General features: G+C 34.9%; 1 protein-coding gene across 6 annotated transcripts in view; it reads left to right on the top strand.

Annotated features, from left to right (window-relative positions):
• LOC106874176 (protocadherin-17) overlaps positions 1-22,566 on the top strand; it is a 104,297-nt gene that overhangs the window by 43,416 nt on the left and 38,315 nt on the right. For 2 of the 6 annotated variants that reach the window (XM_089362734.1, XM_089362735.1), the window contains exon 2: positions 3,971-4,143. The exons of the other annotated variants lie outside the window; for them this stretch is intronic. The gene's annotated coding sequence lies outside the window, so the exon portion shown is untranslated. The remainder of the gene's footprint in view (positions 1-3,970; positions 4,144-22,566) is intronic. 6 annotated transcript variants of the gene reach the window in all.

The raw sequence follows: 22,566 nt of genomic DNA, 5'->3' as shown, positions 1-22,566 counted from the left end.
ACCTAACTTCATAGATATTTATAAAACTGTTTCATGGTGTGAAAAATTTAAAGGACAGTCGGTCAGTTGAGTTATTGGAACATCAGAGAGGATGCTTCACAGTATTTGTCCTGAGTCACTTCAATTTTAGATCAAACCCCACCAAGGTCAACTTTATCTCTCCTGGGTCAATGAGAATATAATCGCCATTTCTCCCTCTGCTCACCTGGATTTCGGAACTTGCACCTTTGTTAGAAATGAATATGATAACAATTTTGATAATGTCTTCAATTTTGTTCTATGATAACAATGATGATGATGATAATGATAATGATAATGATAATGATGATGAGGACAATGAATATGAGGATGATGATGAATATGATGATAACAATGACGATGAAGATGACGATGAAGACAATGATGGTGACAGTGAGGACAACATGATGATAATGGCAATGATGCTGATAGTGCTGGTGAGATGATGATGATGATGATGATGATGATGATGATGATGATGATGATAATGATGACAATGATGGTGATGATAATAAGGACTGCAATGATAAATGGGGGACTGTGATATGGATGACGATGATAAATGGTGACGGCAACGAGTTGAAGGAGGAGGAGGTGAAGGAGGAGAGGGAGGAGGAAGTAAAAGAAGAGCATAGTGACAACAAGGATGATGATGAGGAGGACAAAAAGGAAGTGGCTTAAAAATCATGACAATGATAAATCATGAAAATTCAATCATCCATACATCTGACTCCTGCTCCATTCCATCCTGCATTGATGATATCATTGTTGATTCTTTAACCACCATAATCTCCATCATCACCAATTCTATAATGTAAAATACTTACTGATGTCTCTCCCCATGATTGTAATATATTTGTCATCAATCTGTGCTATCACTGGTAGTTTTATTTTTATATTGTTAAGCTGATGAAACTTATAAAATACATATTTCTTTCCATTGAGTAATCCCTGGCCAACCGCAGAGGTACGTATTCAATATAAAAAACAACAAAATAATTGTGTTAAATAATAAATGGCTGTATAAATAAATAAAGGAAAGCAAATCATTTGAAACACATTAATTATGAAATCTCTCTGTTTACTGGCTTTGGAATCAATACATACAGCAGAACATAATACCAACTGTTTTGAACAAACACTGTGGCTTGTAAAGTGGCTCTTTTTATTATAACCCAAGGTTTACCACTGACCTGTGAGGGAATTTAACGTACAAAATGTGAATATGGAAAAGAGGACATTAAAACAGTGGCACGGCTAGACTGTGTGCTGTTCAGGAAAGTTCCTGAACCTTCCCCATGCTGCTGCCCCCATTCACTGACCTTATATAGGCTTATACAGCAGACCCAAAAATGTGGCCTCCACAAAAGCATTAACCAGGGTGTGTCACCTCTGTTGCCTTGCATCTACAGCATTAAAATGATGATGATGATGATGAAGGTGGTGCTGGTGCTGGTGCTGGTGAATAATGATAATAAAAATTATAATGATTTCAGATTTTGGCACAAAGCCAGCAGTTTCAAGGAAGGGAGCAAGTCGATTCCATCGGCCACAATACTCAACTGGCACTTATTTCATCAATCTTGTAAGAATGAAAGGCAAAGCTGACCTCAGCAGAATTTGAACTCAGAACGTAAAGACAGATGAAATAACACTAAGCATTTTGCCTGGCATGCTAACTATTCTACCAGCTTGCTGCCTAATTAGTAATAATAATGATAATAATAATCCTTTGTACTATAGGCACAAGGCCTAGATTTTGTGGAGAGGAGGGACAGTTAGTCACATCAACCCCAATATTTAATTCATTGACCCTGAAAGGATGAACGGCAAAGTTGACCTCAGCAGAATTTGAACTTAGAATATAGCGGCAGACGAAATACTGCTAAAAATTTCACCTGGTGTGCTAACGATTCTGCCAGCTCACCACCTTATTAATAATAATAATGATAATAATTATTTCTTCTCTAGGCACAAGGCCTTGAAAATTTTGAGGGAAGAAGGATAGTCGATTACATCGACCCCAGTACGTGACTGGTACTTATTTCATTTACCTCAAAAGGGTGAAAGGCAAAGTTGACCTCAGTGGAATTTGAACTCAGACCATAGCTGCAGACGAAATACCACTATGCTTTTCACCTGGTATGCTAATGATTCTGCCAGCTCACTACTTTATTAATAATCTTTTCTTCTCTGGGCACAAGGCCTGAAAATTTTGAAGAGGGGGCCACTTAATTAGACCAACTCCAGTATGGAACTGGTACTTAATCTACTGATCCCAAAAGGATGAAAGGCAAAGTTGACCTGTAGCAGCAGAAGAAATAACGCTAAGCATTTCACCTGGTGTGCTAATGATTTTGCCAGCTTGCTGCCTTATCAATAATAATAATGATAGTAATAATAATAATAATATTCATTGTTACTTTATCACATTTCAAACCAGTCATATGCTACTATTATATGGTCAAAGAAATCATTTTAGGAGATTATATAACTGTAGTAATATAATAACATGAACATTCTAACAGCATTAAATCTATAACTTATTAATATTGAAATTTTATTTTACCTACTGTCATCACTTGAAATTAATGAATATATAAATTTATCAAATTCAATTATTTATAATTGGGCTGTAATTAAGAATTTTATGAGAAACTTTTCATTTATTTTCTTGGCAAGTTACAGCTATTTTGTTTGCTCTAAATAGTCTTGTATTTCGGTAACATTGTATGCAGTAATGTAATAAATACCAAGAATATTGATTATATATGATGTATTAGAATCTGAAACTAAAACTATAGCAGACCTCTCCTGTTAATTCTATAATGTAACCAAGTGCAACTAAAGTATATAGTCACAGAAATTTGATTCCTAAATTGATGATAAAAACATAATAAGGTATGTCTCTCAGTTTGCAAGCTAAATTCTCAAGTTAAACCATTCATATAAAATGCCGAATTTTTGACTGACATTTAATTCATCTAAACAAAACTAATGTTACCTTCGTTTCTTTAAGATACAAACTTATAACAAAACTTAATAAATAACAAATATATTTCAGAAAGATTCTTATCATTCATCATTATCATCTTTGTCTTTATCTTTATCTTCATTTAACGTGTCTTTTTCCATGCTGGACTGTCTGACAGGAACTGACCAGCCAGAAGACTGTATTGAACTCCAATGTCTACTTTGGCATGTTTCTACACTTGGATGCCCTTTTGAATGCCAACCCTTTTACAGCATGTACTTGGTGCTCTTTTCATGGCATCAGCACATGTTACCATATACTTGCAGGACAGGACCCCTTAACTGAATGGGGTATAGTATTGAAGGAGGTGAAAGTATGTTAAAAGGATAGGAACAGGTCTCTTGCTAAAGAGGTAAACGCAAGACCTTCCCAGCAGGAAAGCAGAAGAGAGAGAGACACACCTTCAAGGTATAAGCTGAATATAAGAAAGAGAACAGGTATAGAGGACTTGAAGGGGTAGGTAAGTGCACTAGAAGGGAAATAGTGTGAAAGATGATTAGAGATAAGGGATTGAGGTAGACCCATTGATTATCAGTTTGGGGGTGTAGAGTGAAGTGAAGGAAATAGAGGTAAGTCAAGGTGGAAGAGGTGATAAGTGACAGTAGTAGGGATTCAATGGGAAGTGCAGGGAATAAATGGCATTATTTACAGCACCTTAACCCTTTTGTTACCAACCCGGCTGAAACCGGTTCTGGCTCTGAGTACAAATGTCTTGTCTTCATAAGTTTTGAATTAAATTCTTTGTTATATTTAAAGTAATTGAAAGAAACACAGAGCATCTTAAAATAAATACAGTAATGAAAAGGTTAAAGTGGCAAGCTGGAAAAACTGTTAGTAATATGCTTAGTGGCATTTTGTCTGTCCTTACATTCTCAATTCAAATTCCACCGAGTTCAACTTTGCTTTTCGTACTTTCAGGGTTTACAAAATAAATACCAGTTGAAAACCGGGGTTGTTGTAATCAACTTATCCCTCCTCTGAAATTGCTGGCCTTGTGCCAAAATTTGAAGCCATTATTTACAACACCCGAGTGAATAGTACTGCAGTAAGAAGATTGGTGGATGGACAGGTGTTAAAAGATAAATTGTTGGGTAAGTCTTGGTGGGACATGATTTTTACTGAGATGGACAGGTCTTCTCAAGTATGAGATAGCTTTTCATTAACTGAAATATTTAGAAATATGGTGGAGAGACTGGGAAGACTGACATTATATGAATCATGAATGTCAATATGTGGGAAGGGAATAGTTATCTACAAGACCAATACCTTATAGATACAATCTCCATCAAAGATCAAAATGTCAAGCAAAGTTTAATATAGAATAGAACTGGATGTCAATAAATAGAAAGACTTCAGACATTGAGCTGGCAGAATTGTTAGCATGCCAAGATGGCGAGCTGGCAGAAACGTTAGCATGCCGGGAAAAATGCCTAGCGGTATTTTGTCTGTCTTTATGTTCTGAGTTCAAATTCTGCCGAGGTTGACTTTGCCTATTGGGGTCGATAAATTAAATACTAGTTGCATACTGGGGTTGATCTAATCGACTGGTCCCCTCCCCAAAAATTTCGGGCCTTGTGCCTGGAGTAGAAAAGAATTGCTAGCATGCCAGGCAAATTCCTTAGCAGCAATTCAACCATCTTAACATTCTGGGTTCAAATTCCTCTGAGGTCAATTTTGCCTTTCATTCTTTTGGTGTCTAGAAAATAAGTACTAATTGAGTACTGGGGTCAATATAATCGACTTATCCCCTGCACAAATTTGTGCCAAAATCTTAAACCAATAAGTAGGACTCTTGCCCCACCAAAAAGATGTTTCATAGTAATTCAGTTGTACTTCACTGTATATAAGTACTAAATAAGTAAACAATTTGTTTGTTTGTCCCACGTACCATTGTCAGAGCCTATGTGTAGTTGCTTGCCCTCGATGATAAAGCAGCCAAATTCCCTTAAATCACTCTTTACTATCTTCAACAACAGCAAAAAAAAAAAAAGAATAATAATAAATGTTTTAAGTATATGAATTCCGATATCTTTAGAGATATCACTTCCACTGGAGTCAACAACCAACATATTATTCATCTATGTGTAACAAGGAAAAGTTTAGTAATTAACTCTGTCTGTTTATGATGCGGACTCTCCTGCCAAAGATGATGTATGAGTGTTCAGCCTTTTTGCTGAAGGGCCTGCACAAATGATTTGTTTATAGTTATCAAATGTATGTGTTTGTACATTCGTTCACTCCCTCCGTCAAATCAACTTTGCCTGAACAGGTGCACAGTATACCACACGTCAGGTGTTAAAGTGATTGCTGAGAAATGTGAGATGAAGTATTTTGCTCAAGAACACTACGTACCACCCGGTCTAGGAATTGAACCCATAATCTCATGATTGTGAGTACAACATCCTAACCACTAGGCCATGCATCTCTTTATAATATGTAAGATAATAGTTAAAGTGTAGGAAAATAAACAGAATTTTGTAAAGGTAATTAATTCATCTCGTTGGACTTACAACTGATTTGATTTCAACAGTTTATGTAAACTATTGCAGGTGTATTAGAAATATAATATTTCTAAATCTCTCAGAGAGATTTAAGCAGTAGTGGAGCGATAAAGTTGTAGTATATTGTCAACTTAATGTGACAATCCCAATAAGGGAACACACTACTGCCGGGCTTCTCTATCCAGCTGGCAAGCTACTTCAAGCTGATGACGAGCAAAGACTCAGAAACATGTCCCTGAATGCTGGCTAGGCTGGGTGGAGGAGCTTGTCTCCCCCTCGCAAACCTAAGGACACAGTAATTGTGTCAAGGCCGACAGGAAGCAGTCCAGCTTCCTAGGGCTAAACGGCAGTAGTGTGTTCCCTTATTGGGATTGTCACATTAAGTTGACAATATACTACAACTTTATCGCTCCACTACTGCTTAAATCTCTCTGAGAGATTTAGAAATATTATATTTCTAATTTTGCTGATCAGTGAATAAACTTCACTATGATTTATATAAGTTTGCGAAGGCAAAACGGGCTTCGTTATCCAGCTGGCAAGCTACTTCTGGAGAAGCGCTATCCCGGACTTGGTCTGGAAGGGCGCTGTCCCTGAAAGGAAGGGCGGAGGTGGTGCAGACGTTTATTGCGTCAGTTATCACCTACCGCCTCACCATCGTCCCCTGCCCTGATTTGTGGCTAAACAAGCTGGTTCGGATTCTCTTCCGCTTTTTGTGGAGGGGAAAGCCGCTTGTGAGGCGCTCCGTGTGCTGTCAGGAACCGTTAAAGGGTGGCCTAGGGATGCCATGGTTGTTGATGTGCAAATATGCACTGAGACTAAGGCATCTCTGGTCTTACCTGGACGGTGGTCAGGTGTGGAATTTGCTCGCCGAGGAATTCTTTCCACGACCAGCCTCTCTAGAGGGATTTAAACCCGGTTTAATTAAAAGACAGAAATCGACTGAATGGCAAAAGGAATGCCGGCAGGCACTTGAGCTAATCCACAAGGCGGGTAAGGCCGGCAGCGGGAATACCACCTCTGCGTTTTACAAAGGGTTGGTAGAGTTTAAAAGTGACGACGTGCTAGGAGAGACACTGGGGCTCGATGAGAACCAGCTATCCAACCTGTTTCGGAACACTTTCAGGGCGGGGTATTTGGATAATTACCAAAGATCCCTGAATTGGCAGTGTTTCAGGAATGCTTTACCTGTCCACGAGAAATTGTCCAGGCACGGGATTTCAGTGCCACCCGAATGTCCAAGATGCGGGCAGGAGAAGGAAACCATCCTGCACGCTCTTGTTCAGTGCACCCATCTTTCGGAGATGACAATTTACGTCGAACACGTGCTGTCGCACCTAGGAAGAGTACAGCTATCGGCTGAGTCTGTGATTAAGAATGCACCGCCCGCCGGACTACCTAAGGAAGGTGAGGCTTGTTTTCTATGTACAATCGCAGTTATGAAAGAGTGTGCATGGAGAACTCGAATGCAAGGTATGAAGACAAGAACCTTCATCTCCGGCCCTGGAATGCTATACTATTTCAGGTACCACCTGAAAAGCAAGATAGGGCTGGAGAGAAGACACCTGTCTAGAAGAGTATATGAGGAAAGATGGAAGGAAGTAGGAAGGAAGTTGCGAGTGAGCGGCCCTACTTAAAATTTTCCTGGAAAAAATACAAAGGTGTAGACTGGTGTACCCTGGAATTAGGTGTAAACCATTGAAAATATTCCAAGTTTTGTAGAAAAATTTTTAAATATATATATTTTTAAACGTATATTTTTTTTAAAAAAAAAGCTAAAAAGACTCACTAAATGACAATTCTTAAATGTTTGTAGTGTCTTGTATTGTCCCATCTATGTATGATATTTTATTATCGTAATAAAGAGAATTGGCAAGCTACTTCTGGCTGATGACAAGCAAAGACTCAGAAACATGTCCCTGAATGCTGGCTAGGCTGGGTGGAGGAGCTTGTCTCCCCCTCGCAAACTTAAGGACACAGTAATTGTGTCAAGGCCGACAGGAAGCGGTCCAGCTTCCTAGGGCTAAACGGCAGTAGTGTGTTCCCTTATTGAGATTGTCACATTAAGTTGACAATATACTACAACTTTATTGCAGGTGTATAATTTAATTGATATATAGAGCTGGTGTGTAATAACAATGAATTATTATGTTTATATCTGCAAAGAATCATAATTAGAAATTCTTGATACTTGTATAACACAGCTGTCAAGGTAAATTAGAAATTTATTCAAGTGAGCTGTTGCTAAAATATTGTGTTGAGTCAAAAGTTTTGCAATACTTTGGAAACTTATTGGCTTTATTTGTCAAGTTACAATAAAAGCAGCCTAGCATTCAAAGTAGAGGCCTGTCTGAAATCACACTGTCTGAAGACATTATTTTACAAGTTCTTTAATATGCTGATACCAGTTCTTGTCCTTCAAAGTAAAGAATTCCTTCGCTGAAGCTTTCACCTCTTCTTGTGGGATGAAGTGTTGTGAGCGCAGGAAATGAGCTATGGATTAGAACAAGTAATAAACCGAGGGAGCTAGGTGTGGACTGTATACTGGGTGTGGCATCAGTTTGATTCCTTCAAATCCCTGGAGTTTATTCTGGGTCATTTGAGCTTGCTTTCATTAACCAATGTTGGGTCTTCTTGCCACAAAATGGCATACATCTCCTGCAGCTGTTTGGAGTATAGGTTAACATTGATGGTTCGACCACCTAGAATGAACTTGCAGTTAATTATCCCCTCATAATTCCACCAGATGCAGAGCATCACCTTGTGTTCAATGGTGACAGATTCCAGAAGCTGGCCCTTGCATAACCACTACTTATACACATTCGAATTGTAGAAGAATATCTTCCTCTGATTATTACCTGTTCCAATCTATGGCTTGCTTCCTGTATTTGTGACACTTCATCAACCAACAGGAGGTGGAAGCTTCGGGGTAAGTGCTAATGGTTGTTTTGGCATTAGGAAGGGCATCCAGTCATAGAAACTATGCCAAATCAGACTGGAACCTTGGTGCAGCTCCCCAGCTTATCAGTTTTCAACCAAACTGTCCAACTCATGCCAGCATGGAAAACAGATGTTAAATGATGATGATGAGGAGGAGGAGGATGACGATAATTTTAAGGCCTGAGATTTAGGGAAATGGGCTTGTTAGTTGTTTAAACTGACCTCTGTGCTTGTACTTATTTTTATACACTCCTGAAGAGATGAAAGATGAAGTTGACTTTGGTGAAATTCAGATTCAGAACATAAAGAATCAGAAATGAAGGGGCGAAATAATTTGTCGAATGCTATAAAATCTAATGGACATTGCAAGAACAGTGAACAGTGTGAAGTTTTACATAAAATGGGACAAGGTGGGGAAACGAAAATAATGATGGTAATAGTAACTAGTGTTTCTGATTTAGGCATAAGGCCAGCAGTTTTAGGGGTGGTATATAAATCAACAGCATTGACCCTAAGACTTGACTGGTACTTTATTTATTGAAGAATGAAAGACAAAATTGATTTCAGTGAGATTTTAAACCTTGAACGTAAATAGTGTGAAAAAATGCTACAAGACATATTGTCTGTTGCCCCTACAATTCTGATTTTTTATTGACTCTTAAAAAAAAAATAATTCCTGCTAATTTAGGCAAGGAGCCTCAAATTTTTGTGGGGAGGGTAAAACCAGCTACATTCACCCCAGTGCACAACTGGTTTTCATTTTATCAATCCTGAAAGAATGAAAGGCAAAGTTGATCTCTGTTGCATTTTAATTTAAAACATAAAGAGACCGAGTCACTATGCATTTCGTCCAAAGCAGTAACAATGCTGCCAGCTTAACACCATTTAAGATAATCCTTTGTACTATAGGCACAAGAGCTGCATTTTTGAGGGAGAGGAACTTGTCAATTACATTAACCTCAGTGCTTAACTTGTACTTCATAAATCCTAAAAGGATGAAAGGCAAAGCTGACCTCAGTGCAATTTGAACTCAGAATATAAAGCTGGACAAGACGCCACTGAGTATTTTGTCAAGCATGCTAATGATTCTGCCAGCTCACAGCCCTTTAAAGTAATAATAAGGGAAAAACAAGAAGGAGATGGAAGAAGATAATGTTAATAAACAGGTTTATCAACACCCAGACAATTGTCATCATCACTAACAACAACAGCAACAGCAACAGCATTACCTCAACTACAACAACTTCCACTACTTCCTATACTCTTACCATCACCATCTGCAACAACAACAACAACAACAAGTACATTCTGTCCCCTTACTATCTGCTATAATCACACCATTTTCACTCCTCTATTAGCATAACACTTTAAATATTAGGATGTGATTGTAGCCATAAAGTCTTTATTTCAATTACATATGCTCTGCTAGACATGTTGATACCTTTCATTTACTTGGTTGCTTTCGTGACAGCCAGGGTACAGTAAATTGTTATTATGACCCATGAAAAAACAATGACAAATAGTTCTCACCTGCTCTACTATGTTTCATAATTTAACACCTGAATATAGAAAATATATATGGGAAAGCAAATTATTCATATGATATTATCTCATGTGCGTGTCGTGTGCTTGGGTGCATGTGTACGAGGATGCTTGCATGAGACTATGTCTGTGTGTGTGTGAGTATATCACACATGCGTGTGTATCATGCATGCATTCTAGTGTTTATGCATGCAGAAAATCTAAGTTGGGTGTAAGCGAACTTGTGACTCCATCAATAGTTTAACTTTTTCTCTCACTCTCTTTCTCTGTCCATACACATGCACACACACACATACTCACACACACAGACACACACACATGCTTGATCATATATGTATATATACATATACATATATATATATATATATATATATATATATATATATATATATATATATATATATATACATATATATACATACATATATATACATGTATGTATAACTATATACATATATACATATATGTATTTATGTACATACATATGTTTATGTCTATGCATGCTTGTGTATGTGTGTATATATGTATATATTTATATGTGTGTATATATATATATATATATATATATATATTGGTATGTCTAAAACTTTGTGTTCAACATATTTTTTATCAATGAAACATAACAAAAAATAAATAACCAAATAAAGTAAAAAAAAAAGACAAAATTAATAAACAGTAAAAACAAATTCTGCATTGTATTAAAAAATAATGTTCCCGCTATGACTCAGCCACACTATTGTCATGCAGATGTGCAAATTTGTGCAACAACTGTTAAGATTTAAATGTTTGATCACTATTAATTTTTCTTTGTTCTCTGTCTCTATTAAGCTTCAATACATTTGGTTGTCCTATGAACCTTTACCTTGTATTAAAGTGCAAAAAAACACACCTATTCATGCACATACAAACATGCACACATGCGGGCACACACACACAACACACACACACACAAACGCACACACACACAAACGCACACACACTCACTCACATTCATATGATGCACTGACAAAAAATTCAGGTTACAACATACATGTGAACTTAGATCAATATATAAATAAATATACTTGGTTTGGGGATTTGGACTATTGAAAATGTTGCAAGACACAACGAAAATTTTGGGGAAAAATAAATAAGTAAATGAGTGGAAACTTTACTGGTGAGTGTGTTAAATAATAAGGCAGTAAAACAGAATGACTCTCCGCAGACACAACTAAATAAATAAATAAAAAATATTTATATATACACACACACACACGGTGCAGTGAATGAGCTGTCGTCTAAATTACGTAAAAATGAAAATAATACCAACATCTCATTTTAACAGATATATTTACCAAGATTACATGAAAATATCTTGAAATACTAAGGAGTAAATTTATTCAGTAAAATTGACATTAGCTTCAACCACGGCCTCTGGATAACTTTGGAATTTTCTGCAGCTCTTCTGAATGGTCTCCTTGTTTAAGTTGGTGTATGCTGCCATAATCCGTGTCTTCAGTTCATCTTTGGTGTTACAAAGAGTTTTCTTGGTCTCTCGCTCAACTGCTCCCCACACATAATAAGCAAGGGGGTTGCAGTCTGGGGAGTTAGGTGGCCAGATGTTAGGGGCGATGTGGTTGCAGAAATTGTCTGACAGCCATGACTGAGGGGTCTCCTGCTTATGTGGCGAGGTGCAGAGTCCTGTTGCCAGACACAAGGTCTTCCAGCAGCCACCTTCTTGACTCAGGGCAGCACTTCCTCCTCCAGGCACTTGATGTAGGCCTCCGTGTTGAGTCTGAGGGCGTGTGAGAAGATGAATAGAGGTATAAAGTCGCCATCGCTAGTGATCACTCCAAACATCATGATGTTGACTGGATGTTTGATTTTTATTACTCTCAGTACATGTCCTCAGATTGTACTTTGATTGACCTGAGGCTATAGGGAAGGCACTTGCCCAAGGTGCCATGCAGTGGGGCTGAACCTGGGACCATGTAGTTGAGAAGCACACTTCTTACCACACTTCCATTTGTAAACAAGAATATGTCTTTTACCTTTTTAGGAAACTATTTGGTTTAGGAAAACCAATCATATCATTAGCTTCCTCTTCAGTTTATAAATATGTATATATGTATGTATGTATGTATGTATGTATGTATGTATGTATGTGTGTGTGTATGTATGTATGTATGTATGTATGTACGTATGTACATATGTATGTATGTATGTATGTATGTATGTATGTATGAAGTATATATGTATATATGTATATATGTATGTATGTATGTATGTATGTATGTATGTGTGTATGAATGAAAAAACTGTAGAAAAGAAGAAGCTGTTGATATATGAAAATTTTGAAACAAAATTTGATTCTGATGACTCTCTTGCACAGATTTTGAACTTGGAATTAATAAAATAAGATTTCCAGAAATATATTTATATAAGTGTATATATATATATATATATATATATATATATATATATATATATATATATATATATAGAGAGAGAGAGAGAGAGAGAGAGAGAGAGAGGTTATTTTCAAGCAAATATTTTAAATATGAAGAATATTGATATCATTTATTTACTCTTCTCCACTTTTATTTATATATTGATCTTAAATACAAGAATATTTAAAAATTCTTCGTTGAATTTGTTGCTAATATTAATATAAGACGAAGAATTTTGTAGTTAATGTCAATACAAGAAGATTCATAATACCTTGAAAGAAAATTTACTCTAGACTATCTTTAAAAGTTTTTCTTTCATCTTGAAAAAACAGTGAAAAATAATGTTTTGATTTAGAAATATTTGGTTGGAGGTTATTTTGCAGACGAAAATTTGGGAGTAAAGAAAATAATATTTGCAAAAAGTTGTGTAATATGATGAATGATGATGCCATATTTTTATTTCTTACCATTTTATGTTCTTTTTTGATCTGGCGAAAGCCAATACACACATACTTATACACCACACACACACACAGACATATATATTTACATATACATACATAGATACACACATATTTATATATATATGTATGTATGTATGTATGTATGTATGCATGCATGCATGCATTATGTATGAGTATATATATGCACACACACACATAGAGATATGTACATACATATATATGTCTATATATATGTATATGTCCATATATACATGTGTGTGTGTGTGTGTTTATATATATATATATATATATATATATATTTATGTACACACACATATATATATATATACATCTATATATGTATATATGCGTACACATATACATAAATGCATACATACTCACACAAGTATTTTGAGATTCTGGGTTTAATTATTACCTATTGTTGTAATAAACTTTAGTAATCTTTTCCAAGCCTAGCTGTCTCGCTGTCTCCCATGATTATTTACAAATAATTCACAGAAGAGTTTGAAAATTAATCATCTTTTCAACAGTCTCTATACTAATCCCATTATTTTAATATATAGAAAGTATATATTTCTGCGTTTCAGTGATAAAGTGATTTAATCAACCATCAAATTAACTTTCTGTTTTCTCTTCACCCTCTTTCTATCTCATTTCCCTTTTCTTTTTCCACCCATTTCCTCCTCTTTTCTGTTACACTTTCTCTCTTTCTTTCTTTTTTTTACATCTTTTCCCTCTTCCACTTTTATGTTTTGTTCTTGTTTTTGCTTTTTTTTGTAATTTCTCATAGTTCCTCCAAGAAATATCTTATATCTACTGAGACTACTTTATTCTTTCTCATTGCACAAACATGTGTTCATACATACATACATATATACATACTTAAAAATATATGTATTTATATGTATGTATGTGCATATATATGTATGAATATACATAGGTGTCTATACATATGTTTTTATACACACCACATATGTACATATATATAAATAAATAAATATATATATATATTTATATATATACATGCACACGTGTATTTACACATATATGCATCATGATGATGCATATACACATACATATACGTACATACAAATATTTATACACATATATATATATATACATATATAGATAGATATATATATATATAGATAGAAAGACATACTTACATATACACATACATACATATATATATATGCACACATATGCATACATATGTACACATACATGCACACATGCACACTTTCATACACACACATATACATACTTATGCTTACACATATTTATACTACTATGTATATATACATGTTACATGAGTGTGTGTGTGTGTGTGTGTGTGTATTTGCATACATTTACATGCATGAAATCACCTAATCCTCTCTCTCTCTCTGTTTTCCAGCTTACTCGTACTCTTCTTCACACATTTTCCTCACATTCTCTCTTTCTCTCCTACCCCCCTCTCTCTCTCTTTCTCTCTCATTACACCACTCTCAGCACACTCTACCCTTTCCCTTTTTTTTCACCTCCACTCCATTCCACTACATCTCTTAAACAAACAAACAAACTAACATGCCAAACTTCCCTTCAATGAATGCCATAAAAATCGTTCATTTTAAGAAGCTCAAAGTCAAGAAGCAGAGAGACTTAAGAAGAAACTAACATATTGATTTAGCATGCTATTTTAATGACATACGCTACCTTGAAACCAATACAAGCCATTGTTTAAATCACATCAGTTAGTGGAAAAACCTTCACATCAAATGAAGCTTTAACAAAAACAAAATTAAAAATAAAACACAGAAAACAATATATATATATATATATATATATATATATATATATATATATATATATATATATATATATATATGTGTGTGTATATATGTATATATATATATATATATATATATATATATATATATATATATATATATATATATATATATATATATATATATATATATATATGTATATACATATATATATATATATAAAATGAAAATGTGGAAGACACTTGATTTTGATTTAAAAGTTATAGAGATTTATGGTTTGCGTATCACGGAGTATTTCTAGTGTGTGTGTGTGTATGTGTGTCTGATCATGTTTGTGTGTGTATGATTTTATGTGTGTAGTGTGTACATGTCTATGTGTGAATGTGTTTGTTTGTATATGTGTATGTATGTGTGTATGTGTATGCCTAAGTGTGTTTGTGTATATGTGTGTATCAGTGTGTGTGTGTGTGTGTATACATGGTATGAAACCAGGCAGAGATGTGCTATTGGTAGTCATGTATGGTAATGCAATCCCTTTGCATGTGATGAGGCTTTCAATTACTGACGAAGCAACCCCAATCCCCAACAAGCTTGCTTGGGCATGAGGGTGACTTTAGAGCCCCACTAAAATGAATAATAAAACATGTACAAATTACTGATAAACTCAAGACAGTTCCTTGGTCTTTGAATAACAACTATTTACTCTGTATCACCACACAGTGGACATATATTCACTAGCCCTACTGGCACATCTGTAGAACCAATATGTTTGAACTGTTTTCTGCAGCTTACTAAGAGGATGCTACTTGTAAATGCATTTAATTCTTGTGGTGATTGTTATGTGAAATAGCATCAGATATACGCAAAATCAAATCAAACGTAAAATCACATAATCAAATATATACCAGATCTATCAAATGCGTACTACATCAATCAAATATATACCACATAAATCAAATGTATACTACATCAATGAAATATATATCTTATCAATTAAATGTACACAACGTTAATCAAATTTATACCACATCAATCAAATGTATACTATATCAATCAAATATGTACTTCATCAGTCAAATGTACTCTAGATTAAGCAAATATATATCACGTCAATCAAATGTATACTTCATCAATCAAATATATACCACATCGGTCAAATGTACATTACCCCAATCAAATTTATATCACATCAATAAAATGTATACTACATCAATCAAATATATGGCACACCATTCAAGTATATACAATCAATCATATATATACCACATAAATTATTATTATTATTATTATTATCATTATTATTATTATTTAGCAGGCAGTACACAATTATAATAGCATTAGCCTATGTATTCTTTTTAAAATAAGATGGTAGGGTTTAATATGAGGGCGATTTCAATGCAATTTTAGCACACCAATTGATAACAAAGAGACCACATCTAGGATTCAACAAATTAAGAAGCTGTAGTATATGAGGGTTAATTAAACTGATCACACCCACATCTTACACATTTGTAGCATTGGCTAATATAAGAAATTATTCTTAAACTAAGTTATCTAATTCATTTAGAAATATTTTTATATTTAAATTTAATTTAGTATATTTAAAAACAAAATTTAATTTTATGCATAAAAATATCTCAAACTAAAATATCAAATAACAAAAAAACACTACCCAAGCTTTAGGCCAGTGACTAATGTTTCTGCTGGGTAAATCTTCCATTACATGCAGTTCAAATGTAATACTTGATTTTTATTTCTTTTAGATTTTACAAACCAATGAAATTGCAGTAAATGACATTAATTATGTATAAAATATACAGATAGAGGTTTGTTAATTATCTAATCAATTTTTATTTTTGACTCATTAGGGATATTTGAATCAAAATTTAAGGAAGTCTAATTATTTTATGCAAATGAAAATTCTGCTGAATTCACTTTTTGAGCCTTAAGACCAAGTATAAGCTTTTGATGATAAATGAGGAGCAAGCAGAGAATAAGTTTTGTTATTAATTTATTCTAGGCACATCTTGACAACAACGAGCATTCTTCAATTGGTTCGCATGCATGGATACATCCATCCACACTTTTTCCTATCCATCTCTTTCATACATATTTCTTTGTTTTTATGTTTTCATATTTGTTGTTTTCCACATTGGCCTGAATTAAGATGAGAATTCTTAAGGTAATATTATATGGCCAGATAAGGTGGCAAGTTGGTAGAATTGTTACTGTGCCGGGCAAAATGGTTAGTAACATTTCATCCATCTTTATATCCTGAGTTCAAATTTCATCAAGGTTGACTTTGCCTTTCATCCTTTTGGGGTCAATAAAATTAAGTACGAGTGAAACACTGGGGTCAATGTAATCAACTTAACCCCTCTCTCGAAGCTGCAGCCCATGAGCCAAAATTTGAAACCAATATTCTTTCAATCAGTAAAGCAGTGAGCTGGCAGAATTGCTACCACTGTGGGCAACATGCTTAGTAGCATTTCATCAGTTTTTACATTCTGAGTTCAAATTCCACCAAAATCAACTCGACCGTTCATTCTTTTGGGTCAATAAAGTAATTAAAGGTGAAGGTAAAGTTACCATTTTGAGTCTTGTTGACACATAAGGGCTGGTTTCCTGGTTTCCATGGTGTATAAATTCCCCACCTGGATGGGATGCCAGTCAGCCACAGGGTTACTCACTTTCGCCAGCTGAGTGGGCTGGAGCAATGTGAAATGAAGTGTTTTGCTCAAGAACGCAATGCGTTGCCTGGTCTAGGAATCGAAACCACAATCTTATGATCATGAGTTGAACACCTTAACCACTAAGCCACGTGCCTCCACGATAAAGTAAGTGCCAGTTGAGCATTGGTGATGATGTGATCAATTTCTCACCCCCAACCCCACCCCTGAAACTGCTGGTCTTGTGTGAAAATCTGAAACCAATATCCAATGGCCAGATACCTTTCCTGACGTCAGCATTTGTTTTTGTTTTTTTTAAATATTTTTATAAAGTAGAGTACTGCTTCTTCACATTTCCACATGTCAAACAACTGAGCTACTTTGTCTTTTTGGTTACACAAGGCATAAACAGTGTCACCATTGCATAAGCAGTTCCACTGCAAAGACATGTGAAAGCACACACATTCATGAACACAAACGCTCACACACACACACACACACACACACATATACACACATATTTATATATGAAGGCTTTTTTCCGTTTCCGTCTGCTGAGGTTATAGTAGAAGACACCTGCCCGAGATGCCACACAGTGGGATTGAACCTGGAACTACATGGCTGAGAAACAAACTTCTTATCATATAGCCATGCCTAAGTCTTTTTGTGAGTGTGTGACTGTGTGTGTTTATACACATATATATATAATACATGTATGTATATATGTGTGTGTGCATGTACACATATACATACATATATATACTCACACACATACACAATTATATACATAGGTACACATGTGTATGTATATATATATATATATATATATATATATATATATATATATATATATATATATATATATATAGATATATTTATATTTATTTATTTATTTATTTATATATGTATGTATGTATATATATATATAAACTGAGTGGTGGATAAAGCTGATTTATTTCCTTGGTCTATGTTATCAAATAACTTAATTTTAGCATTCGGAACGTTAGTAAGCTGGGGAACTAAAAACTATACAAAAATAAATTAAATATCTTCTTTAAAACATTTTCAGGTTTTAGGTTTTCATTTATTATTAATTATCTATTTATTACCTCTACCTTAGCAAAGGCAGAGGTATTGTTTTCAGTTGTGTTTGTTAGTCTGTGGACAAGATATCTCAAGAACCATTGGATGGATTTGGATGAAACTTTTAGGGATGTTTGGCCTCATGACTGGCATGAACTGATTAGGTTTTGGGATTGATCCGGTACCAGACAAGGATTCTGGATTATTTTTCCGATTTTTTTTACTTAAGTTTTGAGAGCGGTCAGGTTCATTTTTAATATTCGCGTTTGTGAGAGCACTCGAGTTTATTTCAGATCTTCTCATGTTAAAAATCATTTCCGGCTAATCGTTGAGAGGATGTTAGTGTTGCCTTGGTGGAGGTTTACACTCTCTGAGTGCTCTTGTTTAATTCTTTTTTTTTTTTCTTTTGGCTATTTGCAATTTATTGTCTCTTTTGCTTAAAAAACCTTTTTTTTTTTAATAAATTAAGTGAGTTAATAGATGAAAATATATATTAGGCTAATGTTATATCTTTGCCACGTATTAGATTAGGATGACAGTTATCTCTTGTTGATTTCCCCTCCAGCATAATGCATTGGTATTCCATGCAGTGTTGTGCTCTGGTTTAGAAGGTTCAACTGATTGGATTTTTAACTGGAAGGCAAACTAATTTTCCATTTTTTAAAAATTTCATTACTATGTGGTGATGAGATTCTTTTTTCAACCAGTTGGTTTGAAGTTCAATCCCATTATTTGCCATCCTTGACAAGTCTCTTAATTCATAATCCCAATGGGACCAATGTTTTGTGATGTGATGTAGGGTGGTGAGCTGGCAGAATCATTAGCATGCCGGGTGAAATGCTTAGCGGTATTTCGTCTGCTGTTGTGTTTTGAGTTCAAATTTCGTGGTGGTGGTGGTGATAATGATGATGATGATGATGATGATGATGATGATGATGATGATGATGATGATGATGATGATGATGATGATGATGATGACGATGACGATGATGATGATGATGAACTACATATGGCTATGCTATGTCCACACTTACAACTTGCATTTCCAATTTGGAAGCCTTATCTTGTGTTAATTATTGATCTGTTGGAAGGTGTCCAAACCTGTGCAGCTAGATAAATACTCCTTGTTCAATTTCTTACCATAACTAGAATGTGTTGCTTCTTTAGACATCTATGGGCAAAAAAAAAAAAAAAAAAAAAAAAAAAAATGAGATGAGTTTGAAAACTTCCATAAGATGGTGTCAAAGAAGCTGTGGATATTCTGAAAGATGGGACAGGGTAGGAATAATTTAAGAAAAAAAAATGGAAATTCAATTCCGTTGCCTGCCCTGGTGTCTATTCGTCATATATGATACATGATTCCAGTGTTTTCCAACCACCAAAGTAAATTGGCACTAATGAAAAGGAAGCTTTATATTATTCAGAACATCCATGTAAGGATTTGAACTCCATCTCTGAAATTATCAGTTCATAGCAACCAGACTTTCATGTGGACAACCTAAAAATTGACCAATCAGCTTGAAGTTATAGCATGAACAGGATCTCGAATATTCTGGGGATCTGCATTCTTTTCCCCTAGTTAAGTAGTTTGGTACCTAAATCATGCCAGACTGCTGTTGGTTTTCTAGCAAGTCATATCATAGCTCTCTCCCATAAGCTTTAACAATTTGCACTGGACTTGTATCTTCATTTTTCCCTTTTCCAGATATTAATGGCTAAGCCAATGCAGTAAAGTTATCCTTACTTACTATTCTAATAACCAGTGAATCGATAATAATTTATGTATGATACATGAATAATTTTCTGTCAATAAAATCTGTTGTTGAACGTTTGTGAGGTTACTTTTGCTATAATCCATGCAACCAGCCTGATTCTATATTCAGTTAAAAATGACACTGTATCAGTCTTTCTCACAACCAACAATGCAATGTCGATGGTCTTCAGCAAACACAAATATATCAGCTCATGACATATGAAATGAAAGCTGACTAAATGTCTGAAAGCAAGCATGAACATTCAGGACAAACTTATAAAAATCTTTGGACAGGCAAAGGGTTAAAACATTTTTTCCATAGCATCATAATTTCTGTTTTTAAATGTAGAATTCAAAAACATTTTTGTAAAAACAATACATAAACCAATAACTGGTAGAATTGTCAATTAAAATGGTAGAAACTTATTTTGTTGATGTCTACAGAATCATAATCTTCATGTTTGAAAATGTAGGAATCCAAAGAGATTGAGAAAAAAAAAAAAAAAAGAGAAAGAAGATTAGGGTTGACTATGCAATATCTCTGTCTTCTACAAACTTTCAAATTGATTCCTCTCTATCTATACAGACCAGTTTTCTTGGATTTCAGGGTGTAGCTAACCCTGATTCAGCTATATTTTTGTCCCAAAAGATTTTCTAACTGTGACCATTGTGTCTTTTTCCCAGTCTTTGTGTATCTAGGACTACATTACGCTATGTATTTTGCCTTTCTTTTCAGATGATAAGCTGGAATTTGTGGAGATTTTGCTCTAATTTCTTTGAAAATGAGTATTGTTTTTTTGCGGGGGTTATTATCATTGTAGCTGTTCAGCCCTAGGTCAGCCTCAGTTGAGCTGAAATATAATGGAAGGTATTTCAGCAATGAGCATGTCATATGTTCATGGATATTTAGAATTATATTGCCCTATGTATCTTTAATATTTTGGACATACATCGCTTAGTAGTAGGGTGTTCTGCTTATAATCATAAGGTCGTGGGTTTAATTTCTGGGCTAGGTAACATGTTGTGTCTTGACACAAGGTATTTCATTCCACCTTGGTACATTCTACCAGATTGTAATAAGTATCAGATGGGTGCTAGTGCAGCTCTCCCTGTCTCAAGCTGTCACATTTTTGCTTTTCCATTTTTGCTTTTACTTGGTTGGTATTCTCTCGGTCCCTTTTGATATATCGCTAAGTTACAGATATGTAAACACACTAACACAAGTTGTGAAGCAGTGGTGGGGGACAAACACAGGCACAAAGACATACCCATGCACACACACACACATGTGTACGAAGGGCTTCTTTCAGTTTCCATCTGCCAAATCCACTGAAAAGGCTTTGGTCAGCACAAGGTTATAGTAGAAGACACTTGCTCAATCTGCCATGCAGTAGGACTGAACCCAAGTCCATGTGGTTAGGAACACCCCTTTCTTTTAGCTTCACTAATAATTATTGCTAGAATTTTGGATTCTTTCCACAACTAAATGGTAAATTTCAATCACGTGAAAAATATCTTGGCAATAAATAGGTGCAGGTATAGCTGTGGGGTAAGAAGCTTGCTTCCCAACCACATGGTTCTGGGTTCAATCCCACTGCATGGTACCTTAGGCAAGTGTCTTCTAACATAGTCTCAGGCTCACCAAAGCCTTGTAAGTGGATTTGGTAGACAGAAACTAAAAGTAGATCATAGTGTATATATATATATATATATATATATATATATATATATATATATATATACATACATATATCATATGTAAACAAACATAAGTTTGTTTTTGAAGTGCTGAAATGTATTGTAGTACAAGTAGAAAGATATATTGAAAAATATATCTCTCTAATATATACATATATACATATATATATACGCACACAAACATATATATGTATCATTGTCATTGTCGTTTAACATTCGCTTTCCATGCTGGCATGGGCTGGACCATTTGACTAACGGCTGGCAAGCCAGAAGGCTGCACCAGGCTCCAATTTGATCAGCCAAAGTTTCTATGGCTGGATACCCTTCCTAACACCAACCACTCCGTAGTGGGTGCTTTTTACATGCTAATGGCACGAGGGCCAGTCAGGCGATACTGGCATCGACCATGCTTGAATATATATATATATATATGTGCATATATATGAGTATATATGTATATATATATATATATATATATATATATATATATATATATATATATATATATATATATATATATATATATATATAGTTCAAAAAAACAATAACAAAAAAACAAAAAAACAACAAAGTGAGGACGTGATGTGGATAGTATTATTGGACGCTCAGGAAAGGAGAGAGTGTATGACGTTTCGGGCGTAGCCCTTCGTCGGAAAGATGGAAAGT

Source organism: Octopus bimaculoides, chromosome 14 (assembly GCF_046866305.1).
Source record: "Octopus bimaculoides isolate indiv1 chromosome 14, ASM4686630v1, whole genome shotgun sequence".
NCBI classification, from domain to species: Eukaryota; Metazoa; Mollusca; class Cephalopoda; order Octopoda; family Octopodidae; genus Octopus; species Octopus bimaculoides.
The sequence above is the reverse complement of the archived record's forward strand: the minus strand, read 5'-3'. Positions and strand labels throughout refer to the sequence as shown.